Raw genomic sequence first — 22,276 nt, forward strand, 5'->3', positions numbered from 1 at the left:
AATACCAGGTGTCGTAGACTTCTTTTTATGTTGTTGGCGTTGACCTGTTTTTTTTTTTCGCTTATTTCCCAAAGTGACCATCTTGGTGTTTGTCAAGAGGGTTGAGAGTGCCTGAAGAGATTGTCTATGGCCACATCACTCTGAAAGCACCCAATCTCATCTGATCTTGGAGGCTAAGAAGAGTCGGGCCTGGTTAGTACCTGGATGGGAGACCACCTGGGATTACCAGTTATTGTAGGCTTCTTTTTATGTTGTTGGCGTTAATTCGTTTTCTTTTTTTTGCTTGTTTCCCAAGGTGACCATCTTGGCATTTGTCAAGAGGGTTGAGAGTGCCCAAAGAGATCGCTTACAGCAGCATCACCCTGAAAGAGCCCTATCTCTTCTCTTTTCTGAGGCTAAGAAGGGTTGGGCCTAGTTAGTACCTGGATGGGAGATGGCGTTGGAATACCAGGTGCCGTATTCTTCTTTTTATGTTGTTGACATTGACCTGTTTTTTTTTTCACTTGTTTCCCAAGGTGACCATCTTGGCATTTGTCAAGAGGGTTGAGAGTGCCCGAAGAGATCACCTACGGCCCCATCACCCTGAAAGCGCCCAATCTCGTCTGATCTCGGATGCTAAACAGTGTCGGGCCTGGTTAGTACCTGGATGGGAGACCGCCTGGGAATACCAGGTGCCATAGGCTTCTGTTTTTTTTGTTTTTTTATTTAGTAGTATGCGACATACAATGCAAAGGCAACTTCACAGAATGTGTGATACAAATAGTTACAAACAAACGATCATATTGCATGGATATCAGAGCCAATGGTAAGAAGTCTGAGGAGAATAGCACGTGTACAGCTTTGCGGTCATATCAAGATGAGATTAAAGCTCCATCTCGTTGGGATCCTCTATCACTTAAAATAGTATTGATACTAGCCCTGCTACCCTCGAAGAGTTTAGATATCCATAGATAGGGGAAGAGTATTGTGTAGTAGTCAAATGGGGTCGGAACATACCATTTTCTTTTCCCTTTTTTGAGTTAAGAAGGGAAATAGTAGAACTGAAAGGAGGGAGAAGGGGAAAGAGAAGATTGGGGAAGGAAATGGCAGAAAAGGAAAAGAAGGGGTAAGGGGGTGTCGTGGGTAGAGTGGATAGGGTGGGGTCGGGTGGGGTCCCCTCCCAGGGAGCAAGAGACGCCCTCGGCTCACCAGCTCATCAGCTGTCCAACGTTTGGAACAGCGATCTCCAATGATCACCATGAGCTTACTATGTCTCGCGGAGGAATTCTTCCGAAAAGCGAAACTGGGTCCAGTAGAACCATCTGTTCCCATGCTCCTCCGTTTTATCCCTCATTGTGGCAGTCAGGTCTGCCATTCGTTCAATATCATTTACCCTTGCGAACCACTGGGTCACCATTGGAGCAGATTGCTCTTTCCACTGACTTGGGATGCAGGCCCTAGCTGCATTGAGGAGATGTTTAAGTAAGGACTTATGATAACGCTTTCTCGACATAGGAGTTAGATTGAGAAGAACTGCTGCGGGATCATTGGCTAAGGAAATGTCTGCGAACTTGTGGATGAGTCTCAGGACAGGCTGCCCGAATGTTTGTAATTTAGGGCATTCCCTGAAAATGTGGAGAATGGTGCCAATCTGTTGCCCACAGCGACAGCAGCGGTCAGATTGACCGGGGAATATTTTGGCCAACACCACCGGTGTACGATACCAGCGTGTGATCAGCTTATATGAGATCTCCTGATATTTACTGCAGAGTGACGACTTATGGGCGAAAAAGAGTATTCTGTCCTTCTGTGGTTTGGAGAATGTAGTTTGTTAGTCCCTTTTCCATTTAGCTAGGAAGGGTGGATCCGTGGAGGATTGTGCGTCTGTCAGGATTTGGTAGGACCTAGAGAGGGAACCACAAATTGGGCCATCATCCAGGCAAAGTTCCTCGAAGGGGTGGAATTGGCTAGAGAAGAACGAATGGTTAGGTAGTGATCTGAGGAAATGGATTAGCTGTCTAGCTCTCCAGCTATCCAATGCAACAGGTACTTGCTCTAGCAGTATGGTCCCCATGGGAATCAAGCCCGTGGGTCCAAGAAATAGGGCTGCTCTCAGAAGCCCTTTCGGGGCTTGCCTGGTAAAGGCCTGGTCAGACAGGCCCGGAGGGAATCTAGGATGTCCAATAATTGGGGTCATAGGAGAAGGGAAGTTAGTCAGGTGGGAAAGATGAAAAAAACTATCCATCTCGGCGAGCGAGGGGCCAATTAACGGGTGAGTAGTCACACAGGGCTCCAATGGCCTCCCCGCCCAAGGCAGACCAGCCAGTGGAACCCGCGCCTTCTCCTGCTCTAGCTTGACCCATAGCTTCAGTTCCCCATGCCGGTGTCTTATCACATATGGTCCCCCATCGGATAGTGTCCGCTGTGTACTGCGCATGCGCAGTACACAGCAACCCAGATTCCGAAAATTGCCGAGCATGAACGGCGCCTGCGCACTGAGTCCAGGTTCTATCCCCACTATCCAAGTGGACATAGAGTAAGAATATAAAAGAGCCGAGCGCAGCGAGGCCGAGCCCGAAGCGTGGCGAGCGAAGCTCGCCTGCGAGGGGCCCTCTAATATTCACAACCCTATGTCCGCTTGGATGGTGGGGCTACCACCTCCACTCACCGCGCAGGCGCCGTTCAGCTTCGGAGATTTTCCGAAGCTTCGTCTGCTCCGTACTGCGCATGCGCAGTACGGTGCGGACACTATATCATGGCCGGACAGTATATGGCAGAACACCGGCACCAGTCAACCACCGGTGTCATGTGCGTTGCTGTGTAATATAGAGCAGGGTCCGGGCAGCCAATACCTCCCCGCAATTTCGGTCGCAATAGCATTGCCCTACCAATACGCATATGTTTCCCGCGCCAGAGGAACTTGATAAAGATTGAGCGAACCGCATGAAAGAAAGTCTGGGGTATTTTGATAGGTAAGGCTTGTAGTAGATAGAGAAGTCGTGGCATCGCGTTCATCTTCAACACATTACAGCGTCCGAACCATGACAGAGCTAGTGGGTCCCATCTTTTAAGGTCCGCTGTAAGCCCATAGGCTTCTTTTTATGTTGTTGGCTTTGACCTGTTTTTTTTGCTTGTTTCTCAAGGCGACCATCTTGGCGTTTGTCAAGAGGGTTGGGCGTGTCTTGAAGAGAACGCTTACGGCCACATCAACCTGAAAGCACCCAATGTCGTCTGATTTCAGAGGCTAAGCAGCGTCAGGCCTGGTTAGTACCTGGATGGGAGACTCCCTGGGAAGACCAGGTGCCATAGAAGGATCTGGTCTGGTTAGTGTCTTTTTTTTTTTTTATTCTTTATTTACGGATTGCAGGTAATACATAGACAAACTGTAAAAGACATAGATCCCTCAGTTTTCCAGGTTAACAAAAATACATAGTTAATACTTCGTGGGGGACCGGGGGAAACCTAACAACTTATGTCAGCAGCAGCCCCAGCCGTGGCTAGGCCACCACATTATCCCACTCTAATGATCTGGCACCCTAGTGTCTACTTATAAACCAGGGCAGTCCGCGGGGCGATCCCCCTCAAGGCCCAGACTGAGGGGCCTCTAACATCGGTCACCTTCATTCTATTGGTCAAAGAGCTCAGCCGGGACCACCCCGAGGGCCGCCAACCCCTGGCTGGGAAATCGAGGGAACAAAACGAAAAGATCCTTGCAATCACCATGTATTTTAATTATACTTGGGAGTTAGGGGGTAGGGAAAGAGGGGGGAGCAAATGGGCAGGAGAAGGGGATGGGGTAGAAAGAATGAAAGTTATAGGGGGCTAACAGTGCTACGAGGCAGACGGGGGAGAGAGTGAACCAGGGTGGTATACGAGAAGGGAGAGAAAGAAAGAGGACTCCGATGGGTTCCCACGGCCGGACCCTTCCCTCTATACACGTGCCAGAGCCTACAGATAGGATCTGTATGCGTCGGAAAACCTGAACAGGCTCCAAGACAACCAACAAGCAGTGTGCTCTTCCTCCCTGTCGCCTAACGCTGATGTGAGCTGTTCCATACGGTAGGTGTCGCAAACTCTTGCAAACCAGTGAGACACCAGTGGAGCGGCCTGCTGTTTCCACATGCTAGGTATACATGCCCTGGCCCCACTCAGAAGATGTTTTAAGAGAGATTTATGGTACTTCTTGCTCGAGAGTGGGGTCAGATTGAGGAAGATCGCAGCTGGGTTGTTCTGGAGATCAATAGCCGTGAGGTCATAAATGATATTGAGAACCTGTCTCCAGAAATGGGCCAGTTGAGGGCATTCCCAGAAGATATGTAGTAACGTGCCGGCTTGTTCACCGCATCTCCAGCACAAAGGGCTGTGACCGGGAAACATAGCCGCCAGGACAGTGGGGGTCCTGTACCATCGGGTCAAAATTTTATAAGCTATTTCCTGGTATTTACTACATAGGGATGACTTGTGCGCAAAAAGAAGCGCGCGGTTCTTCTGGTCTGGCGAGAGCCGGACATGCAGGTCTCGCTCTCATTTTTCCACGAACACCAGGTTACCCTGGGAGAGTTGGTCCAGTAGGATGCGATATGACAGGGAAAGAGACCTTCGGGTCGGTCCCTCTCCTGAGAATACCTCCTCAAACGATGTTAGGGGTCTGCGGAATTCGCCACTGTTTGGCAAAGATTTCAAGAAGTGGGAGAGTTGGGAAAGCTTCCACTGTCCCAGGGCCGTGGTTGCTAACGCCTCGTACATAGTGGAGACCGCTGTCCACGTCCTAGGGCCAAGAAAAGAAGAGGCCCGCACAAGGTCCCAGTCAGGGTCGAGGCGGAAAGACTTTTCCGTCATGCCGGGTTCAAAGCGTGGGTGTCCAATAATAGGAGTCATGGGCGAAGGGAAACTGGGCACGCCCGTCAGGGTAAAATATCTGTCTAGCTCTTGTAACGTTGGCTCAATGTGTGGGTGTGCCCGCGTCGCTCCCGACCAGCCCGGTCCACTCCAGGGCAAACCCTCAAGTGGAAATGGTACAGATTCATGCTCCAGACGAACCCACAGCTTATCCTTCAGGTGTCTGCACCAGTCAACTACTCTGTTCATGTGCACCGCCGTATAGTACCATGCCGGATCTGGGAGGCCAATCCCTCCCTTGTCTTTTGGTCTGAGCAGTAATGTTCGGCTGAGTCTTGGAGGCCTGCCCTGCCATACGTATAGAATAAAGATGGAGCGCATGGCTTTAAAAAATGATTGGGGGATTTTTATCGGTAAGGCTTGTAATAGGTACAAGAGTCTGGGCATTACATTCATTTTGAGCACATTGCATCTCCCAAACCAAGAGGTCGCCAACTTTGACCACCTCTCTAGATCTACGGCAAATTTTTTTAGAAGCGGCTGGAAATTCAATTGGAAAATCAGATGTGGGTCCGGGGGAACCTTGGTACCCAGATATTGTATAGCCCCAGTTGCCCAACGAAAGGGAAAATTAGTGCTTAGACTCGTCTGGGCATTGGTAGACAGGGAGACGTTGAGTGCTTCCGATTTCTGTAAGTTAATTTTAAAATTTGACAGGGTGCCATATCGTCTTATTTCCGCTAAGAGATTCGGCAATGTAATGTGAGGCTCTGAGACATAGAACAAGAGGTCATCTGCAAAGGCTGCGACCTTATGGTGGTGTGAGGGGGTGTCCAGTCCCTTGATGTCTATGTTCTGCCTGATGTGGTGCAGCAAGGGTTCAAGTGATAGGACAAACAAAAGGGGGGACAACGGGCATCCCTGCCTCGTTCCATTGCCAATAGTGAAACGCGACGAGGCAAACCCATTGACCCTAACCATCGCCGTCGGTGACGAGTAAAGAGCTGTAACCCATGAAAGCATGGGGGGGGGGTACACCCAGGCTTCGCAGGGTGGCTAGCAAAAAAGGCCAGCTCACCCTGTCAAACGCTTTTTCTGTGTCCACAGAGAGCAACATAATCGGTAGTTTAAGGCGTCTGGCGCGTTCTATAACATTGATTGTCCTGGTAGTGTTGTCTCGGGCTTCCCTGTTACGAATAAACCCCACCTGATCCAGAGGTATCAGGCGTTGGAGAATGGGCACCAACCGCTCCGCCAGTATCTTAGTGAAGAGCTTAAGGTCGCTGTTTAATAAGGAGATGGGCCTGTAGTTCGCACAGAGAAGCGGATCCTTCTCCGGCTTGGGTATGACCGAGATGCTTGCCTGCAACAGCTCCGGTGGAAAGGTCTGGCCCTCCAATAGGGCGTTAAAAGCTGACACAAACGGCGTGGACAACAGGGAGAGGAAGGCCGTAAGGGACCGTAAACCCATCTGGGCCTGGTGCCTTGCCCTTGGGTGAGTCTCTTAACGCTGCCGACAATTCCTCCGGGGAGATAGGTTGCGAGAGAAGCTCTATCTCTTCCTGTGTAAGCGACGGGAGGTTTGCCGAAGCTAGGTACTCATCAATGGCTGTTGTGCCGGCCTGGAGGGCATCTCCTGAGTCCCGGGGGTGCAAGTTATAAAGGGCTTCATAGAAAGATCGGAAACACTCCGCTATCTCCCGTGAATCATGAAGCTTGGCACCCGAAGGGGAGGTTATGGTTGGAATGAAGGACGCGTTGCGTTGGGCACGCAGGGAGTTCGCTAGGGACCTACTACACTTGTCTCCATATTCATAATACGTCCTGCGGACCCACATGAGTCTGGTTCTAGCCTGAAAGAGAGAGAAATCTCTGATTTGTTCTCTAAGATCTCTCACCTCCAGCGCAGCAGTCGGCTGGGATTTGTGTCGTTGTTCACACGCATGCAACTTGGCAATACGTTTGGAGAGAGCCTCAGTTTTGGCCACTTTGAGTCTATGACCATGTTTAATAAGAATGCCCCTAATGTAGCATTTATGAGCCGCCCATAACATGAGGGGGTTGGAAACAGAATCACAGTTATGATCAAAGTAACTTTCTAATTCCCTAAGCAGGTCTGCGTGGGTCTCAGGGTCCTTCAGGAGAGACTCGTTCAGTCTCCACCAGGACTGACCACGCGACTCCTGTTGTAGCTTCAGCATCAAAGAAATCGGGGCATGGTCAGACAGGGCTATGTGGCCTATCTGAGTGTCTGTGACCGCCGGGATAGCATTGTGGGTCGACTAAAAACATATCTATACGTGAGTAAGAACCATGAGCGGTGGAAAAGAACGTATAGTCCCTATCCTGTGGGTGAAGCGTACGCCACACATCGATCAGTCGGTGGGAGTGTAGCAGGTCTCTTATGTGTGAACGCGTTCTCGCAGAAATCGCAGAGGTGCCCGATGATGAGTCTCTGCGGGGGTCCAAGGTGAGGTTAAAGTCCCCCCCAACGATCAAAGTACCCTCCGAGAATGCAGCCAGGGCATCCAAGCATGCTTCTAAGGCCGGCAGCTGGTCCACATTCGGCATGTATAGGTTGGCAAGAGTAAAAGTTTGCGAGTGGAGATGTCCCTTAATGAAGAGATATCTCCCTTCACTATCGGCTTGGACAGCTAACAGGCGCCACGGCAAGTTTTTAGCAAGAAGAACACACACTCCTCTCGATTTGGAAGTAGGGGACGTGCTGTGGTGGGCCAGGGGGAAGTGCTTACTATAAAGCCGTGGTATTTGGTCTGTCCTGAAATGGGTCTCCTGGAGGAAAACTATTTGGGGCTTCATCCGCCACAATTCTGTTAGGCAGCTGGACCTTTTTTCAGGTACATTCAGCCCTTTCACATTCCAGGAAACCAGCTTCAGGGCCATGACGGCAGTGGTACCCGGCCGGCGGTCCCCACCAGAGTCAGTAGTAGATATAGAGTTCAAGCACAGAGGAAGAGGAGGAGAAAAAGGAAAAGCAGTAACGAAGCGGAGAAGGTCCGGAGTTAGTAGGGAGGAGGAGGGTAGGAGGGGTGGGGATAGATCGGGGAATTGCTAAAGCTCCTATCGGAGAGAACCTGCCGGTTAGGGCAGAGGGGCCTAGTGGGGGAAGAGGTAAGGCACTGCAGAGGGAGGAACTCGTCGGTGCAGTACCCCTCCAGCATCCCATGGTCCATGCAGTCGCAATCGGGCGTGCACGGAGCTTCTTTGGCATCTTAACTACGACATCAAACGCATTATAGAACATAACTGCAGCAGGTATCGGGCAGTTAACAACAGTAGAACAGTGCATAATTAGACCAACATATTAAACTTTTCAACACAGAGTATAGATAAATTTATACCACCCAGGCACCCGCCCCTCCCCCCCCCCCAAAAAAAAAATGGAAAAAAGGGGGGGGGGGAGGAGAGGGGGAGGGAGCGGGAACGCCGCCCAGGGGCACCCGGGGGGCACCACCAGGCAGTCCAAAAACACAAAGAGCGCCGAGACTAGGGCACCTGTAGATAAACAGTAACGAGAATGGTGAACAGTACCGCCAATGACTCAGGGCTTCGTCCAGGAAGCACAGTGTCCAACTCTGTTCTTCCAATGTCCTTCCTCTCCCCTAGCGGGGGCACTGGGAACAATGGCCCGTGGCATGGTAAACAACACAAAGCTGGATACTCCAGCCGTCTATGTTGGTAGAGAAAAAGAAAACAAAAAAAAAAGGGTATAACACAGGAATAACGGAAAATTACTGTACTCTCTCAGGGTTCACGATCTTGGGGGGCCTGCGATCTCTGACGTTGGGATCGACGGTGGCGTCTCACTCTCTGTGGCCTGGTTGAGGGGTTGTTCGTCGGGGCCACTGCTCCCTGGGGGACAACAGGAGCCAACCAGTCGGGGACCTGAACCGAGGGCAGGCCCAAAGCCTCCAGAGAGGACGGGACCTCCGAAGGGTGTCGTAGCGCAAGGGGCCTCCCATTTTTGCGCACTATAAGGTGAAACGGATGGCCCCACTTGTATGGAATCCTCCGTTCAGTTAGGTGTTCCAGAAGGGGTCGCAGACAGCGTCTCATCTGGAAGGTCTTGCGGGATACATCTGGCAGAAGGGTGACTTGGGCCCCGTCAAAATCAATGCTGCCTTTGCGCCACGACGCTTGCAGGACATCCTCCCTAACTGAGTAATTGTGGAGACAGCATAAAACGTCACGTGGCCGGTTCTCTGTGGGGCTCCTGGGGCCCAGGGTCCTGTGGACTCTATCAATGGCTGTGTCAGCAGCGCAGTCCAGACAGGCGTTAAATATAGCTGTAACTGTGGCTTTGAGGTCTGCCTGGCCAGTGGCTTCGGGCAAGTCTCTGATCCTGATGTTGCATCTGCGGTTGCGATTCTCAAGGTCATCCACTAGGAGTTGCAACTGTGCCACTCTGTCAGCAAGGGTATCATGTGCGGCTTGCAGGCCAGAAACATCAGTGGTCAGGGAGGTCACATCCGATGCCAGGGTGGTCACCCGCTCGTTCGTAGCCGACACGTCACGTTTGACCCCTGCGATTTCATGTCGCAAGGTCGTTTCAATCCTGGCTGCCATACAGCTAAAGTCTGCTTTAGTGGGAAGGTTTTGGAGTAAAGCTAGGATGGCCTTGTCCCCCAATAATGCTGGTGCTGGTGGCAGCGGTGGGTCCCCCTGTGTGTCTGAGGCGAGAGCAGCCTGGCCATTCGGTCCTGGGATGAGGCTTCCACTGCGGGAGGGTCTCTGGGACAGTTGGGAGTTGTGAGGGAACCAGGGTGGCAGGCCGCTATGGTCCGGGCTGTCAAGCGAGGCCATGGACAGTGAGCGGGGGAGACACGGGGACAAGTCACTAGGCGGGGAGAACGGGGGCATGTCGTGTCCCTGCATAGCAGTCTGCTCACCTTCCCTCTGTGCCGCGTGTCCTGGAGCGCCGGAGGCCGCGGGCGCCATCTTGGCTGGATCCGGCGTGGAGGCCGGAGGCTGCAGCGGGACCAAGTACCTGTCCATGGCAGCAGCGGCGGACCCCGCTCGGCTGGCTGTGTTCCGCCGAAGCGCGGAGATGTCGGCGATGCCGAAATATGCGACCAAACTGTGGTAAAGGGGTGCGGAGGGGTCACGGACCGGGAGCTCCGGAAAAGAGCGTCCTCACTCCTTCATGCCTAGGCCACGCCCCCCCTGGTTAGTGTCTTGATTGGGAGATCGCCTGGGAATACTGGATGCCGTAGGCTTCTTTTTATGTTGTTGGCTTTGACCTGTTTTTTTTAGCTTGTTTCCCAAGGTGACCATCTTGGCCTTTGTCAAGAGGCTTCAGAGTGCCCAAAGAGAGTGCCTACGGCCAAATCCCCTATATAGTATCTTATATATAATAACTAAAAATATTATTTATTATTATAGATATAGATATATAGTATAGTGATTTGGCCGTAGGCACTCTCTTTGGGCACTCTGAAGCCTCTTGACAAAGGCCAAGATGGTCACCTTGGGAAACAAGCTAAAAAAAACAGGTCAAAGCCAACAACATAAAAAGAAGCCTACGGCATCCAGTATTCCCAGGCGATCTCCCAATCAAGACACTAACCAGACCAGATCCTTCTATGGCACCTGGTCTTCCCAAGGAGTCTCCCATCCAGGTACTAACCAGGCCTGACGCTGCTTAGCCTCTGAAATCAGACGAGATCGGGTTCTTTCAGGTTGATGTGGCCGTAAGCGTTCTCTTCAAGACACACCCAACCCTCTTGACAAACGCCAAGATGCTCACCTTGAGAAACAAGCAAAAAAAAACAGGTCAAAGCCAACAACATAAAAAGAAGCCTATGGGCTTACAGCGGACCTTAAAAGATGGGACCCACTAGCTCTGTCATGGTTCGGACGCTGTAATGTGTTGAAGATGAACGCGATGCCACGACTTCTGTATCTACTACAAGCCTTACCTATCAAAATACCCCAGACTTTCTTTCATGCGGTTCACTCAATCTTTATCAAGTTCCTCTGGCGCGGAAAACATATGCGTATTGGTAGGGCAATGCTATTGGGACCGAAATTGCGGGGAGGTATTGGCTTCCCGGACCCTGCTCTATATTACACAGCGACGCACATGACACCGGTGGTTGACTGGTGCCGGTGTTCTGCCATATACTGTCCGGCCATGATATAGTGTCCGCGCCGTACTGCGCATGCGCAGTACGGAGCAGACGAAGCTTCGGAAAATCTCCGAAGCTGAACGGCGCCTGCGCGGTGAGTGGAGGTGGTAGCCCCACCATCCAAGCGGACATAGGGTTGTGAATATTAGAGGGCCCCTCGCAGGCGAGCTTCGCTCGCCACGCTTCGCTCGCCACGCTCGGCTCTTTTATATTCTTACTCTGTGTCCACTTGGATAGTGGGGATAGAACCTGGACTCGACATCTACCGTATGGAACAGCTCACATCAGCGTTAGGCGACAGGGAGGAAGAGCACACTGCTCGTTGGTTGTCTTGGAGCCTGTTCAGGTTTTCCGACGCATACAGATCCTATCTGTAGGCTCTGGCACGTGTATAGAGGGAAGGGTCCGGCCGTGGGAACCCATCGGAGTCCTCTTTCTTTCTCTCCCTTCTCGTATACCACCCTGGTTCACTCTCTCCCCCGTCTGCCTCGTAGCACTGTTAGCCCCCTATAACTTTCATTCTTTCTACCCCCATCCCCTTCTCCTGCCCATTTGCTCCCCCCTCTTTCCCTACCCCCTAACTCCCAAGTATAATTAAAATACATGGTGATTGCAAGGATCTTTTCGTTTTGTTCCCTCGATTTCCCAGCCAGGGGTTGGCGGCCCTCGGGGTGGTCCCGGCTGAGCTCTTTGACCAATAGAATGAAGGTGACCGATGTTAGAGGCCCCTCAGTCTGGGCCTTGAGGGGGATCGCCCCGGGGACTGCCCTGGTTTATAAGTAGACACTGGGGTGCCAGATCATTAGAGTGGGATAATGTGGTGGCCTAGCCACGGCTGGGGCTGCTGCTGACATAAGTTGTTAGGTTTCCCCCGGTCCCCCACGAAGTATTAACTATGTATTTTTGTTAACCTGGAAAACTGAGGGATCTATGTCTTTTACAGTTTGTCTCTGTATTACCTGCAATCCATAAATAAAGAATAAAAAAAAAAAAAAGACACTAACCAGACCAGATCCTTCTATGGCACCTGGTCTTCCCAGGGAGTCTCCCATCCAGGTACTAACCAGGCCTGACGCTGCTTAGCCTCTGAAATCAGACGACATCGGGTGCTTTCAGGTTGATGTGGCCGTAAGCGTTCTCTTCAAGACACGCCCAACCCTCTTGACAAACGCCAAGATGGTCGCCTTGAGAAACAAGCAAAAAAAACAGGTCAAAGCCAACAACATAAAAAGAAGCCTATGGGCTTACAGCGGACCTTAAAAGATGGGACCCACTAGCTCTGTCATGGTTCGGACGCTGTAATGTGTTGAAGATGAACGCGATGCCACGACTTCTGTATCTACTACAAGCCTTACCTATCAAAATACCCCAGACTTTCTTTCATGCGGTTCGCTCAATCTTTATCAAGTTCCTCTGGTGCGGAAAACATATGCGTATTGGTAGGGCAATGCTATTGCGACCGAAATTGCGGGGAGGTATTGGCTTCCCGGACCCTGCTCTATATTACACAGCGACGCACATGACACCGGTGGTTGACTGGTGCCGGTGTTCTGCCATATACTGTCCGGCCATGATATAGTGTCCGCGCCGTACTGCGCATGCGCAGTACGGAGCAGACGAAGCTTCGGAAAATTTCCGAAGCTGAACGGCGCCTGCGCGGTGAGTGGAGGTGGTAGCCCCACCATCCAAGCGGACATAGGGTTGTGAATATTAGAGGGTCCCTCGCAGGCGAGCTTTGCTCGCCACGCTTCGGGCTCGGCCTCGCTGCGCTCGGCTCTTTTATATTCTTACTCTATGTCCACTTGGATAGCGGGGATAGAACCTGGACTCGGTGTGCAGGCGCCGTTCATGCTCGGCAATTTTCGGAATCTGTGTTGCTGTGTACTGCGCATGCGCAGTACACAGCGGACACTATCCGATGGGGAACCATATGTGATAAGACACCGGCATGGGGAACTGAAGCTATGGGTCAAGCTAGAGCAGGAGATGGCGCGGGTTCCACTGGCTGGTCTGCCTTGGGCGGGGAGGCCATTGGAGCCCAGTGTGACTACTCACCCGTTAATTGGCCCCTCGCTCGCCGAGATGGATAGTTTTTTTCACCTTTCCCACCTGACTAACTTCCCTTCTCCTATGACCCCAATTATTGGACATCCTAGATTCCCTCCGGGCCTGTCTGACCAGGCCTTTACCAGGCAAGCCCCGAAAGGGCTTCTGAGAGCAGCCCTATTTCTTGGACCCACGGGCTTGATTCCCACGGGGACCATACTGCTAGAGCAAGTACCTGTTGCATTGGATAGCTGGAGAGCTAGACAGCTAATCCATTTCCTCGGACCACTACCTAACCATTCGTTCTTCTCTAGACAATTCCACCCCTTCGAGGAACTTTGCCTGGATGATGGCCCAATTCGTGGTTCCCTCTCTAGGTCCTACCAAATCCTGACAGACGCACAATCCTCCACGGATCCACCCTTCCTAGCTAAATGGAAAAGGGACTTACAAACTACATTCTCCAAACCACAGAAGGACAGAATACTCTTTTTCGCCCATAAGTCGTCACTCTGCAGTAAATATCAGGAGATCTCATATAAGCTGATCACACGCTGGTATCGTACACCGGTGGTGTTGGCCAAAATATTCCCCGGTCAATCTGACCGCTGCTGTCACTGTGGGCAACAGACTGGCACCATTCTCCACATTTTCTGGGAATGCCCTAAATTACAAACATTCTGGCAGCCTGTCCTGAGACTCATCCACAAGTTCGCAGACATTTCCTTAGCCAATGATCCCGCAGCAGTTCTTCTCAATCTAACTCCTATGTCGAGAAAGCGTTATCATAAGTCCTTACTTAAACATCTCCTCAATGCAGCTAGGGCCTGCATCCCAAGTCAGTGGAAAGAGCAATCTGCTCCAATGGTGACCCAGTGGTTCGCAAGGGTAAATGATATTGAACGAATGGAAGACCTGACTGCCACAATGAGGGATAAAACGGAGGAGCATGGGAACAGATGGTTCTACTGGACCCAGTTTCGCTTTTCGGAAGAATACCTCCGCGAGACATAGTAAGCTCATGGTGATCGTTGGAGATCGCTGTTCCAAACGTTGGACAGCTGATGAGCTGGTGAGCCGAGGGCGTCTCTTGCTCCCTGGGAGGGGACCCCACCCTATCCACTCTACCCACGACACCCCCTTACCCCTTCTTTTCCTTTTCTGCCATTTCCTTCCCCAATCTTCTCTTTCCCCTTCTCCCTCCTTTCAGTTCTACTATTTCCCTTCTTAACTCAAAAAAGGTAAAAGAAAATGGTATGTTCCGACCCCATTTGACTACTACACAATACTCTTCCCCTATCTATGGATATCTAAACTCTTCGAGGGTAGCAGGGCTAGTATCAATAATATTTTAAGTGGTAGAGGATCCCAACGAGATGGAGCTTTAATCTCATCTTGATATGACCGCAAAGCTGTACACGTGCTATTCTCCTCAGACTTCTTACCATTGGCTCTGATATCCATGCAATATGATCATTTGATTGTAACTATTTGTATCACACATTCTGTGAAGTTGCCTTTACATTGTATGTCGCATACTACTAAATAAAAAATAAAAAAAACAGAAGCCTATGGCACCTGGTATTCCCAGGCGGTCTCCCATCCAGGTACTAACCAGGCCCGACACTGTTTAGCATCCGAGATCAGACGAGATTGGGCGCTTTCAGGGTGATGGGGCCATAGGTGATCTCTTCGGGCACTCTCAACCCTCTTGACAAATGCCAAGATGGTCACCTTGGGAAACAAGTGAAAAAAAAAAACAGGTCAATGTCAACAACATAAAAAGAAGAATACGGCACCTGGTTTTCCAACGCCATCTCCCATCCAGGTACTAACTAGGCCCAACCCTTCTTAGCCTCAGACAAGAGAAGAGATAGGGCTCTTTCAGGGTGATGCTGCTGTAAGCGATCTCTTTGGGCACTCTCAACCCTCTTGACAAATGCCAAGATGGTCACCTTGGGAAACAAGAAAAAAAAAAAAACGAATCAACGCCAACAACATAAAAAGAAGCCTACAATAACTGGTAATCCCAGGTGGTCTCCCATCCAGGTACTAACCAGGCCAGACTCTTCTTAGCCTCCAAGATCAGACGAGATTGGGTGCTTTCAGAGTGATGTGGCTATAGGCAATCTCTTCAGGCACTCTCAACCCTCTTGACAAACACCAAGATGGTCACTTTGGGAAATAAGCGAAAAAAAAAACAGGTCAACGCCAACAACATAAAAAGAAGTCTACGACACCTGGTATTCCCAGGCGGTCTCCCATCCAGGTACTAACAAGGCCCGACTCTATTAGCCTCCAACATCAAACGAGATCGGGTGCTTTCAGGGTGATGTGCCCGTAGGCAATCTCTTCAGGCACTTTCAACCCTCTTGACAAACGCCAAGATGGTCACCTTGGGAAACAAGCAAAAAAATATAAATAAGTCGGAAGCTAGAGACAATACGGCCCGAGTCCTCAATTTAATCCATGCGGCGCATTAACAGGGAAGGCCCTTGCTTATGTTGTCAACGGACGCAGAGAAGGACTTTGACAGGGTGGCCTGGCACTTTATGCAGGCCACCCTGGAACATATAGGTCTTGGCCCCAACATGATGAGCTGGGTAATGTCGCTTTACTCCACGCCGTCGGCAGCGGTACGGGTGACCGAGGGGTGCTCGGACTCTTTCCCCATCACTAATGGGACGAGGCAGGGGTGCCCTCTGTCTCCCCTAATTTTAATTCTGACACTGGAACCACTTATGTGTCACGTTCGGAATGACCCGAATATTACTGGCATATCCAAACCCTCGGCACACCACAAAATTGCGGCGTACGCTGACGATCTAATTTTTTCCGTCTCCAATCCACACATTTTGCTTCCCAAAATACTTGCGTCTCTACAGCGACACGGCAGCCTATCAAACTATAAAAACAATTGCGCCAAGTCGGCTGTATTGAATATATCGGTCCCGGATGGTGAGGCCAAGAGGCTCCGGTCCGCTTTTCCATTCTACTGGGCTGAAAAATCTATACGTTAACTGGGCGTTGACATCGCAGCGGATTTAGCGCAATTATACCTGCTTAATTTTGTCCCTCTCCTGGATAGACTGAAATCTGATTTGGGAAACTGGCATGCTTTAACACTGACCTGGTTCAGGCGCTGTAATGCATTCAAAATGATGGCCCTCCCTCGGATCTTATACATGTTCCAGACATTACCGATCTGGTTACCCCCAATTTTTTTCAGACAACTGCAGGTGCTGCTCCGGGACTTTATTTGAGCGCGCAAACCGCCCAGAGCCCGTTTGCAATTGCTTGCCAGACCAAAGGACAAGGGGGGTCTGGGTCTCCCAGATCTCAGACAATACTACAGAGTGACTCTGCTAGCGAGAGTCGTTGATTGGCATTGTAATGGCCCACACAAGCAGTGGGTGGAGATGGAGATTGAGGATGGATCCATTCCCCTATTGACCTCCCCGTGGCTCCTGTCCTCCCTACCAAAAGACCTCAGAGGTCACCCCGTAGTGGGAGCTACGTTGGCTGTTGTGCGGAGGTTGTTCCGCTGCACACACATTGCTCCCCTGCCATCACCAATGACTCCGGTTATAGGTAATCCAGACTTCCCACCGGGATTTACCAACAAGAAACTGCGACAGTTGACAGTGGTGGGGAAACAGCGTCTGGGAGAGGTGTGGCCCACGGGAGGGCTCCCGACCACGCAAACTGACGCCGAGCTTTCTGACCCTCCGCTTGACTTGTTTAGTGCTTATCAACTTCGTCCCTTTCTTCTGGCCATACAAAGGGCCCCCAAAACTCCTAGAGACCTGACACCCTATAAATCCATCTGTCACAAAAGGGAACCTGTGCGACACACCCTCTCCCTCCTGTACAACCTATTGAGTAGTCAGGAGGAGGAGTCGACCCCACCATTTATCCACAAATGGGAGAGGGACTTAGGCATCACATTTACCCCACAACAGATAGGGAAGATCCTGACCTTAGTACATAAAGCTTCCATCGCAAACCAATATCAAGATACAAGATAGTCTCACGCTGGTATAGAGTCCCATACCTTCTGAATAAAATGGATAGATCGATCCCGGATGTTTGTTGGAGGTGAAATTCAGATATGGGGACCATGGGACACCTTTTCTGGGCATGCCCGACCTTGAGGAACTTTTGGGTTCCCAGTAGCGTGCCTTCTACACTTGACCGAACAGCCTGTTCGAAAATACAAAAAAACCCTCACAATGCAACTCCTGAATGCCGCCCGGGCCTGCATTCCCGCACTGTGGAGGCAGCCTCAGCCCCCATCCAAGGTGCTGTGGTATTCCAAAGTCAATCATATTCTCCGGGATGGAAGAATTGACCGCCACCCTTCACAACACTGAAGAGGCATTTAGTGTTACATGGAGGCCCTGGAGGTATTTTACTGGTACTCGAGACTACAGGTGAGCAGTGCCCCCGTCCCAGAAAACGACTGAACATCTAACGTTTACCTACGTAGGCCATGTCTGCCCTGGGTGGCATTCCCCCCTCCTTTTTGTCTTTATTTTTCTTTTTTTCCCCGTCGCCATCCCCCCACCTCCTCTCTCTCCGTCTTTGCACTCTCTTCTTCCCCCGTCCTCCCTTTTGACTATGCCTTGTCTCCTTACTAGCCTTCGGGACCCAGAAGAACCCCAGGGTTCTGGACATGACCGGCTCATATTTTACTCTAGTTCACGTAGGTCATGATAAGCTGGCTCGCTGTGGTCCCAGTTGTTCTCCATGATTACATTTGTCCGAACGGAGCTGCACTAGTTATACTGTACTACATGTCGGAGGTGGGGTTTCTCTATTTTCTGCATGAAACTGTAGGACTCCCCTCTGAGAACCCAGAAATATTTGGCTGCCTATTTTTTGTTAGCATGTAATTGTGACCCTGGGTCATGCTGTATGGTTGACTGTTATATTTATGTTGTTCTACTTAATAAAAGAATAATAAAAATAAAAAAATAAGTCAATGCCAACAACTTAAAACTAAAGCCTATGGCATCGAGAAATCCCAGGCGGTCTCCCATCCAGGTACTAACCATGTCCCAACCCTGCTTAGCCTCTGAGATCAAATGCATGCTCAACCCTCTTGACAAACGCCAAGATGGCCACTTTGGGAAACAAACAAAAAAAACAAGTCAACGCCAACAACATAAAAAGAAGCCTGCGGCATCTGGAAAACCCAGGAGGTCTCTCATCCAGGTACAAACCAGGCCCAACCCTGCTTAGCCTCTGAGACCAAACAAGATTGGGCGCTTTCAGGGTGTTGTGCCCGTAGGCAATTTCTTTGTGCACTCTCAACCCTCTTGACAAATGCCAAGATGGTCACCTTGGGAAACAAGGGAAAAAAAACAGGTCAAAGCCAACAACATAAAAAGAATCCTACGGCATCCGGAATTCCCAGGCGATCTCCCAATCAAGACACTAACCAGGCCAGATCCTTCTATGTCACCTGGTCTTCCCAGGCAGTCTCCCGTCCAGGTACTAACCAGGCCTGATGCTGCTAAGCCTCTGAAATCAGACAAGATCGGGTGCTTTTAGGGTGATGTGGCCGTAAGCGTTCTCTTCAAGACACGCCCAACCCTCTTGACAAACGCCAAGATGGTCGTCTTGAGAAACAAGCGAAAAAAACAGTTCAAAGCCAACAACAAAAAAAGAAGCCTATGGCACCTGGTATTTCCAGGCAGTCTCCCATCCAGGTACTAACCAGGCCCGACACTGTTTAGCCTCTGAGATCAGATGAGATTGGGCGCTTTCAGGGTGATGGGGCCGTAGATGATCTCTTTGGGCACTCTCAACCCTCTTGTTGGGCACCTGGTATTCACAGATGGTCTCCCATACAGGTATTAACCAGGCCGTACACTGCTAGGCCTCCGAGATCAGATGAGATTGTGCGCTTTCAGGGTGATGTGGCCATAGGTGTTCTATTTAGACACTCTCAACCCTCTTGACAAATACCAAGATGGTTATCTTGGGAAACAAGTGAAAAAAAAAAGGTCAACGCCAACAACATAGACCCTGGCGGTCTCCCATCTGACCCAGACCCTGCTTAGCCTCTGAGATCGGGCGCTTTCAGGGTGATGTGACCTCAGGCGAACGCTTTGGGACATACTCAAAACTCTTGACTGATGCTAAAATGGTCACCTTGGGAAACAAGCGAAAGAAAAACAGGTCAAAGCCAACAATATAAAAAGATTCCTACGGCACCTCTAATACTATCTAGGCCGGACCCTGCTTAGCCTCTGAGATCAGATGAGATCGGGCGCTTTCAGGGGGATGTGGCCGTAGGAGATTTCTTTGGGCTCTCTCAGCCCTCTTGACAAATGCCAAGATGATCACCTTGGGAAACAAGCGGAAAAAAAAACCCATGTCAACGCCAACAACATAAAAAGAATCCTACGGCACCTGGTATTCCCAGTTGGTCTCCCATCCAGTTACTAATCAGGCCCGACAATGCTTAGCCTCCGAGATCAGACAAGATCAGGCACTTTCAAGGTGATGGGGCCATAGGCGATCTCTTCGGGCACTCTCAACCATCTTGACAAACGCCAACATGGTCATCTTGGGAAACAAGCGAAAAAAAACAAGTCATTGCCAACATTGGAGGCTAAGCAGGGTTGGGCAATCAGTTTCCTTGCCTGAAATAGGCATCTCAGAACTGCCATCTGGCTACTTCCCGAGTTTCCAACTCCTTCAACTAATCCCAGGAGACAATACTTCGCCCCCATCCTGGTGGAGGTTCCAACCACCCGATCAATGGTTCCTGTCACCTCTGTCCAGTAGCGGATCAACTTCGGGCATCTCCAAAACATGTGCATCATGTCTCCCCCCATGTTCCCGCACCGGGGGCAACTTGCGTCCGGCCGTTCGGCCAAACTGAAAAAGTTTACGAGGAGCATAATAGGTTCTATATAATAAGAACAGATGTGACATCCTGTGTGAGGAGAGCCACAATTCACCACAGGCAGGATTCCTGTGGCCAATTATAGCTCAGGGGGGTTTAGTACACACCCCACACTATATAAGGCCGCCAGCACGGCGGCCTTGTATAGTGTGTTGCGGTGGTCAGGGAAAGAGGACGATAGGCAGGGACAGTGTCTTTACTGCTTGGGAACCTAGCACTGTTACAGTGGGTGTTATGTGCCTCCTGCACAGTACACACCTGAAGCTACCCTTTATTACTGGTGTTCAATTTCTGCAATACATGCATCTGCAGTGCAGAAGTTAGAGTCGGTGTTGTGTGCCTCCTGCACAGTATACACCTTATTGCTGGTGTTCTGTTTCTGTAATACAGGAACCTAGCACTGTTACAGTGCTAGGGTGTACAGAGAAGCTGGTATATATAGAAGACTACAGCATACAGAAGAAAGGCTAGTGAATACAGAATACAGGTTTCGTGTATGTAGATAGGCTTGAGTATACAGAGATGCTAGAGTAAACAGTGAGGCTGGGGTACACAGAGAGGCTAGTTTAAAGACAAATACAAAGATGTTATTGTATATAGAGAGGTTAGTGTATAGAGAGAGTCGAGTGTATACAGAAAGGACAGTGCATATAGAGAAGCTAGTGTATACAGAAAGGGTATACATGAAAGCTGACATTCTATACAGAAGACTGGGTAGTGTATACAGAGAGTCTAGTGGGTACAGAAGACAGGCTGGTGTATTCTAGCTAGATTTTACAGTCTAGTGTATACAGAAGACAGGCTGTGGTATACTGAGAGTTTAGTGTATTCAGAGAGTCTAGTGTATACATAAGACTGGCTAGTTTACACAGTGTTTACAGAGATGCAAGGGTGTACAGAGAAGCTGGTATATATAGAAGACTACAGCATACAGAAGAAAGGCTAGTTAATACACAATACAGAAGACTCGTGTATGTAGATAGGCTTGAGTATACAGAGATGCTAGAGTAAACAGTGAGGCTGGGGTACACAGAGAGGCTAATTTAAAGAGAGATATACAAAGATGTTAGTGTATATAGAGAGGTTAATGTATAGAGAGGGTCGAGAGTATACAGTAAGGACAGTGCATATAGAGAAACTAGTGTATACAGAAGACAGGCTTGGGTATACATCAAATCTGACAGTGTATACAGAAGCCTGGGTAGTGCATACAGAGAGTCTATTGGGTAAAGAAGACAGGCTGGTGTATTCTAGCTAGTTTTTACAGTCTAATGTATACAGAAGACAGGCTGTGGTATACTGAGGGTTTAGTGTATTCAGAGAGTCTAGTGTACAGAGATGCAAGGGTGTACAGAGAAGCGAGAAGCTAGTATATATAAGGCTAGTGAATACAGGCTAGTGAATACAGAATACAAACTTGTGTACGCAGATAGGCTTGAGTATACAGAGATGCTAGAGTAAACAATGAGGCTGGGGTACACAGAGAGGCTAATTTAAAGAGAGGCTAGTATATACAAAGATGTTAGTGTATATAGAGAGGTTAGTGTATAGAGAGAGTCGAGTGTATACAGATAGGACAGTGCATATAGAGAGACTAGTGTATACAGAAGACAGGCTTGGGTATACATCCAAGCTGACAGTGTATACAGAAGACTGGGTAGTGTATACAGAGATTCTAGTGGGTACAGAAGACAGGCTGGTGTATTCTAGCTAGTGTTTACAGTCTAGTGTATACAGAAGACAGGCTGTGGTATACAGAGGGTTTAGTGTATTACAGAGATGCAAGGGTGTACAGAGAAGCTAGTATATATAGAAGACTACAGCATACAGAAGAAAGGCTAGTGAAAACAGAATAAAGGCTGGCTTCTACGGAGAGGCTACCATTACGGAGATGCAGAACACTATCTAGGGTATATAGAGAGGCGAGTTTATACAGAGAGGCTAGTGCATAGAGTGAAGCTATTGTATATAGAAGCCTGGTTAGTGTATACAGTGAAGCGAGTGTGTACAGAAGAAAGGCTAGACAGGTTATAAAGAGAGACAAGTTTTTACAGAAGACAGTTTGGGGTATACAGAGATGCTAGTTTATACAGAGAGACTAATGTATACAGAAGACGGGCTAGTGTATTCAGAACATAGGCTAGTGTATATCGAAGACAGGCTATTGTATGCAGAAGACCGGCTAGTGTAAACATGCTGGTGTATATAGAGAAGGCTAGTGAATTTAGAGGGTATGCTAAGTGATAACAGAAGACAATCTGGGCTATACAGAGACATTTCATCATTTCATCTAGCTCACATCTCTAATGGAGTTTGTCTCATTGCCATGTTATGCCTTTTCATT

The 22,276-nt window shown here is 49.7% G+C and overlaps 6 pseudogenes; 2 read left to right on the plus strand and 4 right to left on the minus strand.

Annotated features, from left to right (window-relative positions):
* The first annotated feature begins 122 nt into the window (after positions 1 to 122).
* Positions 123 to 241, plus strand: LOC143948018 (5S ribosomal RNA; annotated as a pseudogene).
* A 323-nt stretch (positions 242 to 564) lies between these two features.
* LOC143947184 (5S ribosomal RNA) lies at positions 565 to 683 on the plus strand (annotated as a pseudogene).
* A 13,896-nt stretch (positions 684 to 14,579) lies between these two features.
* LOC143946349 (5S ribosomal RNA) lies at positions 14,580 to 14,698 on the minus strand (annotated as a pseudogene).
* Positions 14,699 to 15,021: 323 nt separating this feature from the next.
* LOC143949120 (5S ribosomal RNA) lies at positions 15,022 to 15,140 on the minus strand (annotated as a pseudogene).
* Positions 15,141 to 18,686: 3,546 nt separating this feature from the next.
* Positions 18,687 to 18,805, minus strand: LOC143949717 (5S ribosomal RNA; annotated as a pseudogene).
* A 616-nt stretch (positions 18,806 to 19,421) lies between these two features.
* On the minus strand, positions 19,422 to 19,540 carry LOC143949523 (5S ribosomal RNA; annotated as a pseudogene).
* Positions 19,541 to 22,276: the final 2,736 nt, after the last annotated feature.

Source organism: Lithobates pipiens, unplaced genomic scaffold (assembly GCF_037356315.1).
Source record: "Lithobates pipiens isolate NorthernLeopardFrog02 unplaced genomic scaffold, aLitPip1_a1.2 Scaffold_30, whole genome shotgun sequence".
Classification (NCBI taxonomy): domain Eukaryota; kingdom Metazoa; phylum Chordata; class Amphibia; order Anura; family Ranidae; genus Lithobates; species Lithobates pipiens.